Source organism: Rhinopithecus bieti, unplaced genomic scaffold (assembly GCF_001698545.2).
Source record: "Rhinopithecus bieti isolate Rb0 unplaced genomic scaffold, ASM169854v2 scaffold_1014, whole genome shotgun sequence".
In the NCBI taxonomy this organism is placed as follows: domain Eukaryota; kingdom Metazoa; phylum Chordata; class Mammalia; order Primates; family Cercopithecidae; genus Rhinopithecus; species Rhinopithecus bieti.
Window position 1 is genome coordinate 3,603,167 of NW_016803499.1, and position 14,415 is coordinate 3,617,581.

The 14,415-nt window shown below is 52.8% G+C and overlaps 1 protein-coding gene and 2 long non-coding RNA genes across 4 annotated transcripts in view; 1 reads left to right on the plus strand and 2 right to left on the minus strand.

Annotated features, from left to right (window-relative positions):
* The window catches only part of LOC108538796 (uncharacterized), an 8,827-nt gene extending 6,818 nt beyond the window's left edge, over positions 1–2,009 (minus strand). Inside the window, exon 1 of the long non-coding RNA XR_001888195.1 lies at positions 554–2,009. This is a non-coding gene — a long non-coding RNA (uncharacterized LOC108538796). The remainder of the gene's footprint in view (positions 1–553) is intronic.
* The window catches only part of ANO1 (anoctamin 1), a 205,656-nt gene that overhangs the window by 78,951 nt on the left and 112,290 nt on the right, over positions 1–14,415 (plus strand).
* LOC108538788 (uncharacterized) overlaps positions 8,435–14,415 on the minus strand; it is a 13,069-nt gene continuing 7,088 nt past the window's right edge. Inside the window, exons 3-4 of one of the 2 annotated variants that reach the window (XR_001888192.1) lie at positions 10,936–11,388; positions 8,435–8,940 (exon numbers count right to left, since the gene is read on the minus strand). This is a non-coding gene — a long non-coding RNA (uncharacterized LOC108538788). Of the gene's footprint in view, positions 8,941–9,066; positions 9,294–10,935; positions 11,389–14,415 lie in introns of those variants that run through there. The other variant, XR_001888193.1, reaches the window with a different exon arrangement.

A 14,415-nucleotide genomic window follows, 5' to 3' on the forward strand; every position in this document is an offset into this window, starting at 1 on the left:
GTCTCGGCCTCCCAAAGTGCTGGGATTACAGGCTTGAGCCACCGCGCCCGGCCTACAATTTTGCCTTTCTTAAAGATAAGATTAAGTTAACGTGAATCCAAGTCTTACCACGAGGACGTTGCCCTTTGCTGGGAAGCTGAGCAGTCCCCAAGTACCTCACCCGTGATTTTCTTGGTGCCTCATTACACATGGTAGCAAAAACGGCAAGCCCCTAAGAGGACCACTGTGATCCTCTGAAGGTGGGGGTTCCCAATCCCGTGAACCCAGTTCTTCAGAACGCTGTTTGTTCTGGAGAAATAAGAACTGGTCATATCTAGTCTTTGTTTCCCTCTCTTTTGATCATTTTTTGGATGAGTCAAAATCAGGTCACCACCAGCACCAGGATGTGACATGAAGGGACGCGCCTCAGCCCCACAGGGCACATTCCTGCCCTCTTCCCAGACTCAGGTCTTCCCTGCCTCTGAATCTTGCTCTCTCTTTCCCTTGTTCTCACTTTTCTTTCTTTCTTTTTCTGCCCTTCCCTTCTTGTCTTTAATTCCTCTTTCTTTTTTACCTGGGGAAAAAGTCTTCAGACTTCTGGAGTGGATTCATGAGTGTGAACGGGGTGCAGCCTGCCAACATCATTTTTTCTCAAGGCACAGAGGCTGTTTCTGTGGCTGGGCACAGCTGAGAGGACCCTCTCGCTGCACTGGGGGATTGATGGCTGATGGAGGGAAGGAAGCTCATAGAACATCAGGCAGAGTTCGTCCTGCTCCCCTCAGACTCCCTATATCACACTGATGGGGTTGCAGCCCTGGCCTGCAGGGGTAGGTCCGGCCTGACGGAGGCTGGGACATCTGGAAGCCAGTGGCCTCTCAGCCAGCCCCTGGCTCCTGCGCACATTCTCCAGGAAGAGTCCCAGGTCTCTTCTTCACTCCCCCTCACCCTCCCAGTGGGGGTTCTCTGACCCCAGCAACACAGATGGGCAGGGAGGCGTCTCCAAAGGCCAGACGCTTAGCTGAGAAATCATTTCTCAGTCCCTGTGTGGCCCCTTGCTCTTAACCTTTTTCTCCTTTGTTCTTAGTCCTATTTTGCCCTGATTTTCAGCTGGGCACCCTGGACTGTGGCAAACTTTAAAATTGCCCCTGGGATCAGACACATGCTGGCCCCCTCTCTGGCTATGCTGGCCTCCCTGTTTAGGGCAGCAAGTAGGGAACAGCTGGCTCAGTCCAGGCCAGATGAGCAGGAAATAAAGGTTTTCCTTGTCCCCCTTCCTCCAAGCCTCCTCCTTCTTCCCTTTCCCCTTGCCATGGGAAGTTCTTCTTTTCCTCCACTCCTTCCATCCCTCGCCATCTGTGGGACTGATGCTGATTATCCTGTTCACTATCAAAATTATTTGGGAGAAGAAAGTCATTTATACTTTAGTATGAGTTTGATCCATAGTTTGTTTTTCCTTGGTCTATTTGCTGTCTGAGTCTCACTGGCAGATGAAAAGTTGAGGGCTGCATTACAGACATTTGGGGCCATTACAGGAGAATGCAGGTGAGGGATGGGTGGGGGGCGGGGTGCTGTCCGTAGAAGGACCCTCCAGAGCCCAAGCAGTCACACACACAAGCTGCCACCCCCAGTCCTCGATTGGTTTTGACACTGTTCATAGTCTGAGACAAAGGAGTTTCAAAGTATGTGGTTGAGAGTGGCTTGGAGCCCAGCCAGGTACCGGGAGCAGGGGAAACTGAGGCTACTTGGCTGGGCAAGGCAAGAATGCAGGGAGTTTTTAAGACGGCTGACTAGCTCTGATTTTTTTTCTTGTGAAGGAGCAATCCTGTTGGCCCCAAGCCTGGGGATGGGGCTGGCTCTGTGGAGCAGGTTGCATTTGAGCCGGGTGGGCCTGCCCCAGGAGTCGTCGGCTGCCTCCAGAGGGGGTGAGGTTTCCATCACGGAGGTCGAGGTCTCCTGGATTCAGCCATCATTAGAGAAGGCTTTGCATATTGCCGGGGCTGTGCCAGACCAGATACACGGGGGCCTTGACTAAAATGTGTTTCTTGGGCCCTGCCCCCAGCTCACTGAACCCAGGAGCAGCCCTGGGATCATTGTGACCTCACAGCTCAGACAGCATCGGTCCCCCGTGGGGGCCACCTTTCCAGCCCCTCTTCCCAGTAGAGGATCCCAGTGCCTTCCTGGCCTGACGACCCTGCAGGCCTGGCCCTCCCAACTTCCTCTCTGCCCTTGTCCCCTGTCATTCCCCCAGTTGGAGGGTGCCCCAGCCTGGCTGACGTCAGTTCTTGTCCCCAGCACACACAACTCATCCCAGCCTCAAGGCCTTCACCTGGCTGTGCCGCTGCCTGCGATGTTCCTCCCAATCTTGTCAGGGCTGGCTCCTGGGGATAAGATATCTGCTCAGACGTCACCTCCCCAGAAGGGCCTTCCACAGCCAGCCACGTCGTGTCCCCCCACACCTGCCCCCACACTCGCTAGCCCACTGTCCCCTCTTCCTTCTTCTATCCTCCACAGCGGTCATCACCATCTAATATTCCTGTGCATGCATCTGTTTGCCTTTCTGGCTTCTGATTTTGGTCTGCCTTCCCCCGGAAGGTAGCTCTGTGGGAGTAGAGCAGGCTGCCTCCCCTCTGGAAGGTAAGCTCTGTGGGAGTAGAGCAGAGACTTGTTTGCACTGTTTATTCCGTGACCCAGCCCCGGCTCTGTGTCTGGCACATAGAAGTGTCGCTCAATGAATGAATGAATGAATGAATGAATGAATATCCATTGTGTGAATGAATGAGTGACAGGTTTGGAGGTCACTGGAGCAGATGGCCAAATCTGTGACAGCTGTGATAATAAACAGCGATTATAAGCAGAGGGCCAGATGCTGAGCTGCCCTCGTGGATACTAATGGTCCCGGGCCCTGAGCTTGCACTCCCAAGGGACCCCTTGCTTGGTGTTTTGGGCCCACTCTCGACATCCCGACAGCCTGTCTTCTAAATGGGACTGAGGTAGAAATGGGAGGGGGGGTCCCAGAGCCCATGTGACTTGTCCAAGAACACCTTGCAGGGTTGCAGGGGCAGAGGAGGAAGAGGCCTGTGCCTGGCACCCATCATCAGTCTCTAGAAAGTTCCATTCTGAAACATGAGTCAGCCATGCCCAACAGTCTCCTGGGACAATCTCCCACACAAACTTTTGCCGAGCGCCTGCTGTGTGTTGAGGGCACATGGAGTCCTCCTCTCCTTGGTGATTTGGTGGCGGGGGGTAGGGAGGTGGCGGCCCTGACTTTGGCTTCCCTGAATGACGGCACAACAGAGACATCTGGTCTCCAGTGAGGATTAGATCTCCTTCAGCGGCAGGGATGCAGCCAGCCCCATCACTGTAACTCCACAGTGGAGTAAGGCACCCCGGAGGCTGTCCCGGCACAACCTGACCGCAGTCATAGACCAGTCAGCCCCGGGAGGGACACTCTGCCCCGGCCCGGATGTTGCCAGCCGGCCCCATGGATGCCACAAGTCCAGCCGAGGAAGTGCCTGTCCCCACTCCCAGGGCCATGCAAAGGGGTCCAAAACAAACTTGAAAAAGCAACCCCCCAGTGGGGAGGCCAGTTTGTCGGGGTGTCCGGGGTCATGATGGGCACTGCTGTTTTCCTAACTCACGTGACCAAAAGTCCTTTTATTTGCATAAAAATGGAACCTGGTTGTCTAAGTCTTCCCCAAGTTTCCTTATACCAAGCAGCCATGAAGGGCTCCCCACAGAGCAAGGTCTGTACTGGCCACCATGAGAAACCACCATCCCCACCCTCTAGTCACATCCAAACCCCTCTACGCCGTGGGGCTGAACCACCTCTGAGCATCCCACGTGTCGTATCATTCACTTCTGTCTTGTCGATGGTCTGCCTGCTCCTCCCTCGCTGGACAGCAGCTCCAAGGGGGCAAGGAATTGTGCATGTTTTATTTTATTTTTTTATTTTATTTTATTTTATTTTATTTTATTTTGAGAAAAGTCTCCCTCTGTTGCCCAGGCTGGAGTGCAGTGGTGCAATCTCAGCTCACTGCAACCTCCACCCCCTGGGTTTAAGCAAGTCTCCTGCCTCAGTCTCCCGAATAGCTTGGATTACAGGTGCCTGCCACCATGCCTGGCTAATTTTTGTATTTTTAGTAGAGAGAGGATTTCACCATGTTGGCCAGGCTGGTCTTGAACTCCTGACCTCAAGTGATCCATCTGCCTCAGCCTCCCAAAGTGTTGGGATTACAGGCATGAGCCACAGAACCCGGCCTGTGCGTGTTTTGCTGGCTGCTTCTTCCCCAGTGCCTCGCAACCTTGAGAAGATGCTCTCAGGCACCCGGTGGATGCACAGGCAGCCCCAAGGCCCTTCCCAGCCTTCCTATCCCTCCAGGCCTCCCGACCCCTGACTCTGGCTTGGAGAAGTTGACCCCTCCTCTTCATCTTCCTGGTTCCCAGTGACCCTTTAGGATTGAGCTGAGAAGCCACTCCCTGTGCAAAGCCTTCCGGAATCGACCGTGACCTTTCCTCCCCCTGGTCCTTCGGCATTTTTCTGTGGCTGTCAGATTTCTGACTTCCTGGCCGACTATCAGCCCCACACCTGTGGGTCTGTGCCCAGGGCTCACAGCTTAACACATAGGGGGACCTTCATAAATACACTGATTGCCCCTGTGGAGGGGGCACACTCCTGCCGGGAAAACCCAGCCCACCTCCTCCCTGGACAGGAGCCCTCATGTTGGAGAAGGCCTGACTCTCAATGGGGCTTTTGTGGCGGGTGGCAGTGGCCTCAGCAGCTTTCCCCGGCAGCTCCACCAGCCGGAAAATGTTAAGACAACAACTCCATCCTTGCCCCTAGGGAGAACCTGTTTGTGAAGATTCCACAGCCTCTCTTTAAGAAGCAAGTGTCCGTGCTGGGGTTGGTTGAGTCGCGTAAAAATTGCTATGTGGGTAAACTCTTCATTGTCCTCCACTAGGCGGATGCTAGAATCTGTGGACACCGACAAAGGACATTCTCTCATTTGTTCATCCTTTCAAAGAATACTTTGCATACCTACTGTGTGCCGGGCTCTGCTAGGTCCTGATAATATATAGAGAAAAAAACAACAGTCCCTGCTTTCCTGGTGCAGGGAGAATAATAAGCTGTCAGATAACAGATGCGGGGAAGCAGAGGAAGGGGCTGGGAGCAGGGCCAAGGCAGACCCTGGAAAGGTGGTTTCTTAGCAGAAATCTCGGAAACGTGAGCGAGCCAGGAGGGAGGGAGGATCACAGCTCCCAGAAAACTTGAAGTCCAGCCCAAGAGAATACAGTTAACTCCTGGGAGGAGGATGCCATTAGCCTATGTCTGCTCCATGGTAAGGGGCTCTGTCCCTGGCACACCCCCCACTCTTTCCCCAGCCCACTCCTCCAACTGTTCTTAAGTGGTGGGAAGGCAGGTAGGGGCTGCCCCAGTGGTTATCTAAGGGAAAACTGTCCCCTCTGTTTAGTCCCCAAGCTAAACAGATTTGAGATCTGTTTAACATGGAGGATCTGGGCTGTGATGAGCTTAAAGGGAGAGGGGAACGCTTGATTTTTCAGAAAGCCTGATTTCAGACATAATTGTTCATGTTTAAGAAGCAGGGACGCCGACTTGATTTTCCAGAAAGCCTGATTTCAGACGTAATCATTCATGCTTAAGAAGCAGGGACGCTGAGTCTCGGGAATAGCTTTTGGAAAATGATAATCTATGTTAGGGGGCGGGGCAGGCAGCCCTGTGGCCCCTGGGCTCTATATGACTATGTGTCTTGGAGGATCCGGGCTGTGATGAGCTTAAACATCTTAAATATCTGCATTCAGGAAGAGCTTCTGGATAGACACTGGAACCACTAATTATGCATGCCATTGGGAAGCAGGTCCCAGGTTGGGTCATTTTTAACCCTTCATGGATGAGTTGTCGTATGTGTATGTGTGCAAGTGTGTGTGTGCATGCATGTACTTACTAACTCTATAGGACACAGATCTTTGGATTTTGTCTACATAAGCAAAGGGATTGAAATGACTTGATTTATTTGCTGTTGGCCACTAATGCATTTTGCAAAGACAGGCGGCCACTGTCTGTCACAAAGGCTACTCTGTCTCACGCTCTCCCCTCCTTACGTTTTAAGAGTCAATGCCTTGGGGCCCAACTTTGTTGGACAGCTGGCTCAATTCTGTGCATTTTTCTAAGTCTCCATGGCTCATGCCATTTTCAGGCATGAATATGAGCCATCAAATTATGACAAAATCGCCTGGAGCCGCCATCCTAGCCAAGGAGGGTGAGGGGAGGTGGAAGGAAAACAAGATGATGAAGCGAATTCCTCTGCAGATAAGGGGTGGCAGATTCTATGGAGAAATACAAAGTCGGGAAGGGGTTTGAGGAGGTAGAGGTATAAAAGAATGAGTGAACGAGGCAGGGCACCGTGGCTCACGCCAGTAATCCCAGCACTGTGGGAGGCCGAGGTGGGTGGATCACCTGAGGTCAGGAGTTCAAGACCAGCTTGACCAACATGGTAAAACCCCGTCTCTACTAATAATACAAAAGTTAGCCATGACGGGTGCCTGTAATCCCAGCTACTTGGAAGGCTGAGACGGGAGAACTGCTTGAACCCAGGAGGCAGAGGTCGCAGTGAGCCAAGATTATGCCAATGCACTCCAGCCTGGGCAACAGAGTGAAACTCCAAGTGAATAAATGAATCGTGAGTGCATGGTGAGTGGGTAAGTGGGGAACGGGGTGAGCCAATGGGCGAGTGAGCAGGTGGATGAGTGGACAAACAGTTGAGCGAATGAATATGTGGCTGAATGAACCCCTCACTCTAGCGGAAAAGCCAGGGGAAGGGGCCTGAGCATCTCCTTCAGGGGTACCTGCCAAGGCGGAGTCCTGGAACCCCTGCCCAGGACCTCTCCTGGAGGGCATCTGGGTCAGTCCCCTGCTCCCCAGCGCTGTCGGCCCCTGCCTCAGATCTCTTACCCAACCTCATCGCTGCCACCTGGCAAGGTAGATGGCCCATGTACTGGGAGCACTACATGGTAGGATCCCTGGAAGGGTGCCCCCGGGCATCCTCCTGGATCTCTTTCTGGTGTGAAATAGGGAGCTCTCTCGGCTTCTTCAATTGAACACCTGTGTGACCAGCTCTGTCATCAGATATGTTTTGTAATTAAAGGCTACTCTGTCATAATATTTCAGGAATGTGCTGTGATTGGCCTTGAGGCAAAGGTCAGTTTCTTTGCATGTGTGTTGTACAGAGAAAAAGCTGTTCAACTATTTTTTCCTGAATAGTAAAAGGGTCCAATAGGAGCCCACAGGTTACAAAGTGTGTCAGTCCCTTAAATGATCGTCGCCCTTTCCCTACCTATCAACCTATTCCATGTCACTGCAGAAATCTTAAAAAATAGAGGAAATGGCAAGGCAGAAAATAAAAGCCATCCAATATAGTGTTCCTATATTAATAATATATTCTTCTTATTAATAAGAAGAAGAAAAGGCTCTGTAGCTGAGCGGTCCAGGCTCGTCATTCCTTTCCACATGTGGCTTTCAGCCCTGGAAAGGTGGCTTTTCTGAACTGAGATGTGCCTTAAAGTAAAATTCACATACCAGATTTCAAATATGTAGTTGGAAAAAAGAGAATGTCCAAGGTCTGATTAATAACTTTTTTTTTTTTTTTGAGACAGGGTCTCACTCTGTCACCCAGGCTGGAGTGCATTGGTGCAATCATAGCTCGCTGCATCCTCAAACTTCTGGGCTTAGGCAATCTTCCCACCTCAATTTCCCAAGTAGCTGGGATTACAGGCGTGCACCACCATGCCTGGCTCATTTTTCTTTTCTATTTTAGAAATGGGATCTGACTGTGTTGCCTACACTGGTCTCTGACTCCTGGCCTCAAGGGATCCTCCACTTCAGCTTCCCAAAGTGCTGGGATTACAAGTGTGAGCCACCATGCCTGGCCAGGAACTTTTATATTGAGGACATGTTGAAATGATATTCTGTGTATAATAGGTTACATAACAGATTATTGATTTCCCCTGATTATTTTTACTCTTGTTAGCGTGGGTAGTAGAATATCTCGATGACACACGCTCCACAGGGCCCAGTAACGCACTCCATCATTGTACAGAAACATTGCATCAGGAGGATGTGGTCTTCCATGCCCAACCCAGAGGACCTTCAAGGTTCTGATTCCCCAGTGCAGGGTTGGGAAGATTCCTCCACTAACTGGTGATGTTCCTGGCTCATTTTCCCATTCATTTCTCCCACAAACGTGGGGCCCGGAGTGCACAGCCAACAACTGTCACACACAGTATCCCCCCAAGAGAAACCTGCAGCCCAGAAGTTCAGATGCAGGACAGAGACCCCCAGCCTGGCAGAGGCCTTGACACAAAACAGAAGTTTGGCACCAAATGATATTTACGTGAAGGCACAATGAAATGAACAGCAAGGGTTCAAGGAAAAGGCCATGCATGGCATAACAAAATTCTGGAACATCTTTTATTCCAACCATAGGGTTTCCCAGGAAGGCGTCAGGATCTCCTGTAAAGATAACTGAGGCTCACAGCGGGCCCTGGAACTGTGGCTTCCTTGACTTTGGGGAGGGGAGGGTGCGATGAGACCCCAGAGGATTCGCTCCAGAGTGGGACGCTTGCTGCAGCCAGTGCCTGCAACATTAGGATCCATCTCAGGCCTTAGACATGGGTCTTTAGGGAAATCAGGGCCTTGGGCGGGTCACTGACACCAGGGGAGTGATGCAGGTTTGGTGCGCTCACGCCCGGCACACACCCCACAGAAGGTGCAGGGATAAGTCTGTGGCTGAGAGCGGCTCTCATGGGATTTGTGCACTCTCAGCAGTGCAGGGGTGGCAACCCATGTCCCAGTTCCACGGCCTTGGGACCTCAAGTCACCTTCAGCCCCTCTGGCCAGAGGACAGGAGAACCAGGACTTGTCCTTCTTTATCAGAAGTTGCATCGTATCTAGGGAGAAAATACACAATCAGGGCAAGGGCTCAGAGGAAGCCGCAAGGTCAGCCTCATCTCTCTGGAGTGGCACGAGCTCAGACTGAGGCCGCCCACCTCTGCGAGGGGGAGGTTCCTTACTCTCGGGAAGTATGCTGGTGGAAAGAAATGGCCAGGCAGTCTGGAACTTTTCTTCTTTCAACCCCTGGGAAGAAGAATTGAACCAGGGGCGGGCAGCAAGGTGCTCTGTTTGGCAGGGTGGTCAGGTGCAGTCCTGCTGCGGGGAGTCCCACCCTGTCCCCCACGGCAGGGTTTCTGATGGTAATGCACCCATCATCCTGGGGAGGAAGGCTGTGCCTCCTGCAGAGTCCCTGGGGAGGAAGCAGCTGTTTAAGATTTCGTCTACACTTGTTCCCACACCTCCTGAGAAAGGACGCAGGAGGGTGTGTCCGTCGTCCATGTGAATGCACTTGCAGATGACTGTAATCACCCTAACAGGGAGACTTAACATTTGTAAAGAGCTTAGCATAGTGCTGGCTGCAGTAAGCACGGAGCAGCTGCTTGTTAAATAAATAAACATAAATAGGGAAAATCCATAGTGTGCCAAGGATGGGAAGGAGAGTAAAGAGTGCAGAAATGAAGCCCGAAAAACTAAGGATGGTGGGCAGAAGGGAACATGAGTGGCTGAAGCCGAGGATGGAAGGAGCAGAGGTGAGGGATGCCATCTGAGCTGGACCAGAAAGGCTTCCAGGAGAAGGTGGCCTGGCCAGGTTCTCAGCTACCCCGGGTGAGTTTTAAAGCTCTTGGGATTCTCAGAAGGCAGGCCTTGGGTTCACAAAACACATTATGAATCTGAAAACCCTCCTATGGAAACTGGATGTCCATGAATTCTGTTGGAGGAAAAAAAAAAAAAATCCGCACCCTCCCCTCCGCCCCAGGCAGAACTTCATGCTTTGGCTGTGTTTCCGAGCTTCGGCCGGCAGGTTCTGAGCCCGTGGAGTCCCGCCGTCATGCTGCGGTTGGCCGGCCTCTGCTTGGGCACTGACATCATGCAAGGGAAGGAAATGACAGTGACCCGTCTCCTGCCCACCGTATCTCAGTTGTAAATTCCCCAGGCACGTCTTCCCCGCAGTAATTACAGCCCAAGTTGCTTTTAGGAGGTGATATCATTTACCTGTTTGGCCTCTGTTTCTGTCCTACGCGGGTTGCCCAGCAGCACGGGGCTGGTCTGGGAGTGGGACGGGTGGCCGTTGGCGCTCACAATGGCCCTGAGTCATGACTGCTCACTCCTTCCATGCTCCTTTCCCTCCCCTGGGCTGCTCGTGAGTCAACAGCACTTATTAAACCCCTCTGAATGCAGAGATTTGTACTGGGCCAATCGAGGGCCAGGGCAGGCTCAGTGCACCTGGGCTGTGCGGGTTCCACCACCACCACTACCAACAGAGAGCAACCCTGGGCACCTGCATATTTCTATTTTGTAAAAAGAAACCCAATCTCCTTTCTGCCACCTCTCTAATTCTAGGTGTGTGTGGAATTCATGGAGTGAGCTCTGGTTTGAGGGGTGGGGGTCAGGAGAGCTAGACTGAAAGCCAAGTTTGCTCTCTTGCTGGACCTTAAGCCAAGTACATCACCTCCCCAGGTGTGCGCACCTGTGAAATGGGGAGTGATAAAGCTGGCCTCCCAGGTCCAGGTGACAGTGCAGGTGAGGGCTGCTGAGAAATCTGAGAGCAGTGGTGCTCAACTGGGGCTGGTTTTGTCCCCTGGAGGATATTTGACACCATGAAGAAACATTTTTAGTTGTCACACTGGGGCTGGAGGCAGAGAGTGCTGCTGGCATCTTGTGGGTGGGTAGAAGTCACCAGGGAGCCTGCAAAATGTCCCACACTGCACAAGACAGCTCCCACCGCAGAGGATGATCCGGCCCCACACATCCACCGTGCTGAGACACCCACTGTGTCCCACCCTAGAGCTCCTTTATTAGAAGAGGCGTTTGCATCCCTGGCTTGGACTCACCATGGCCAGGCGCTGGGCCTCTTGGTCCTCGCCCACCATCCAAAGGGAGACACTTCATGCATCACTTTACAAAATAGGAAATCGAGGCAAACCAAGGCTGTGAGGTTGGTTAATGGGGAGTGAGGTTCCTGTTCCGGCCTGTGGTCTCAGTAACCAGTCCCTGCATCTTCATCATTTGGGGCACCTCGCTCTGCCTCCTTTTGTAAAGCTTGGTATGTTGGACTTCCCACTGAGTTGCAGACAGCATGGCCAGTGCTCTGAGGTATTCTTCCCTGTGGGCAATGCCAACGGGATGGAAATAAAATACCGTTGAAAAGGGCTCCCCTGTGCTGCCTCCTACCAGGAAGCCACCCTTCTAACAGCTTTGTTGGTCTGCGCTCCTCATCACTTGATGCTTGTATCCTCGGTGACTATTAAAACGCCAGCAAAGTGCTCACTTCAGCGGCACATACACTAAAATTGGAACGATACAGAGAAGATTAGCATGGGCCCCACGCAAGGATGACCCGCAAATTCATGAAGCATTCCATATTAAAAAAAAAAAAAAAAAGGGTCAGCAAAGACACCTGTATCAGTTGGCGCACGCCATCAAATGACACTGAAGAGCAACACTGTGGCCAAACAGGCCAACTGGGAAGCCTGGAGCTTCCCACAACGAAATGCACCGTCTAGACAAATTACAGCGGCGTTTTACTAATTCACGAGCCTGGAATTCATCCTCTGCCCACGAAATCTGTACCTGTAGGGTTTTAGTGATGAAAATCACTGAGACAAAAAGAAAACTGAGTGCAGCAGTTTATGGAGAGGCCCCACGTATAAGCAACTAGTGACTGGAGTGGAGAGAGAATCCCAACAAAATGACCCATGGGACACAGGCGAGGAGAGGGAGCTAGACAAGGGAACCATCTGTGGAACCAAAAGGACCCTGTAAACTTGTCCTGGCTTGGGAGATATCTCCACTTACAGGAATTATTTTCCCACTCCTATTTTGGGGGACTATTGTTTTTACTTTGTGTCGGTCCCTGAAGTCCCTAGACCCACGAACCCCCGGCAAAGGCCACGAGAGGCCTGGAGGCAGAACTGGTCCTCTCTGCCCTTGCTGCACAGAGGCCACACTGCATTTTCTCTGCCTTTGTCTGGGGCATGTCCACACTGCCCACCTCGGAAGACTTGGGGAAGGGGCGAGAGGAAACAGAATGCAGGGATACTGGAGAGAAAAAAAGAAACATACTGGCAATAGCAAAGAAAGTGGAGTCTTACAGGCAAGCCGAGGCCTTGAGCCTGGCTACAGTAGAAATCACAGAAACCAGAAGTTAAGCACTGTTTCTTGAGTAAAGCCACAGTGGCGCTGTCGGGGAGAGGGTGGGGCCACCCTGCCTAGGAGATGGCCCCTCAGCAGGCAGCCCCCGAGCCCCAGAGCCCTCTGTGGCCAGAAGTGTCACTTCCCAAACCTTTGGGAACACCAGTGTGTCCAGATTTGGCCAAGTATATTTTAACTTTTTATTGTTGTTGTTGTTGCAAATGGCGCCTCGTAGAGCTCTGGAAGGTCCTTTGCCACTTGAACATAAATGTGAAAAGACAGTACATTAGTATTACACAATGTTGGTGGTTTACCAACAAGGATAAACAGATGGAATTACATAATCCTCTGTACGTGCGTGTGGGATTCTCCCAGCCCTGGACACTTGAACTTTTAGGGGCAGAGGCTGTGGAGCGTTGTTCCTGGCATGGATTTGGCCAGCCTGGGGGCCCTTCTCCAAACCCTCTCTCGCTGTCCAAGGTGCAGACAAAGGGTCCTTTAGGGCCACTCAGCGCCCATTGGCACCACCAGCCTGAGAACCGAATAGCCTCCCTGCACCGCCCCAAGTTCAAGGAAGTCACGGACTTGTACCTAAAGAGGGGAGTCCCACTGAGGCACCAGGAAAGGGGCAGTCATGACAAGATGACAGTAGTGGTGACAGCAGTCACCACTGCCGAGCCTGGCAGCTTCAGGCACGCTGAAGACTCCCATGAGAAGGTGGAGGCTCTGAGGCCCAGGAGGTTCTGAGGCCAAGGGGGCTGGCACAAGGTCACAAGGCTGGAAGGTGCCAGAGCTGGAGCTAGACCCCAACCCCATCCTAGCTGACTCCAGGTTCCATGCTTGGAACCATGGCATGCTGACGACATTGTGGCCTCGAAAGACAATTTTCTAATCACTTCTGTAGGCCTTGAATGTTCCCAAGTGGCCATTTAACAAGCAATTATTGAGCACTGGCTGTGTGAACCTGGTAGACAACCCACTGTAAAATGAGACGGAATAAACGAAGTGCTCGTTGAGGTTCAGGCAGGTTCTTTGGGTAGAGAGGAAGGCCTGCATATTTGGGTGGGAAGGGGACAGTGGGGGAGAATCCAGCGGGACTTCCTGCAGGAGGTGCTATCTGATGCACACCATGAAGAACTCATAGGATGTCAGAGGCAGAGGGACACATTATTTCCACTGGATGTGGTTGCCAGCATGGCCCCAGGGGCTTAACCTGAGTGTGGCTGTCCCCTGGGGACCTGCCTTATTCTCCTTAGGGGAAGAAGACTTGAAGATCTGCAGTGTGCCAGACCCCTGCTAGGTCCGGGGGTAAGAGAGATCAAAGCCACCATCCCACCCCACTCCCCTGCCCCTCCAGAAAGCAGGACAGCCTCGCCCAGCAGTGGGGAAAGCTCTGCAGGAGCCCCGCCCCACCTCAGAGGATGGGGACTGGTCCTTGGCCTTCCTAAGCCTGGATGTCCTCTGCAAAATGAGGACCCGCATTCCAACCTTGCAGGTGCAGGGTTAAATGAGATGATACACACTCACGCCCTGCCTGGGGGACGCTGCACGCGCCTGGGCACAGAACAGTAAGCGCTCCGTAAACTGGGGGGACACCGGTAACATCAGTGGGCTCCAGAGAGATGACTGCCCCGGGAGAGACTCCCCCAGGAGCGCGGGCAGCTGGAGGGGGCGGGTCGGCAGGAGCCAGGCAAGCTCCCCGGAGGAGGTGAGCGCTGAATGACAGCAGGAGTTTGCCAGGGTGGAGGGAAAGGGGCAGAGATCCAGACTCCAATCTCAGAAGCTTTGCTCCCTGGGAGGCGGAGGTGACCCGCCACAGAAGCGCCTGCCACGCGGCGACTTTATTTCAGGTGGGGCTATATTGAACGTTCCCCCCTTTCATACCCGGTATGAAAACCCTCAAAAAATGCAAAGGGGCACTTTCCCCAGATAAAAATAAAACTTGGAGAGGCCTGCAGGAATGGAATACTTTTTCTTCCTGTGTTTAAATTTCTACGGAAAATCTGACCCGCGCAGCCACCGCCCCTGCCATAGGCGGGCGGAGAGCGCTTATATCTTTAAGGCAAAGGCGGGCCGGCTGGCGTCCAAGTTCCTGACCAGGCGCGGGCCGGCCCGCGGGACCAGCAGCCGGGTGGCGGCGCGATCGGCCCCGAGAGGCTCAGGCGCACCCCGCACCGAGC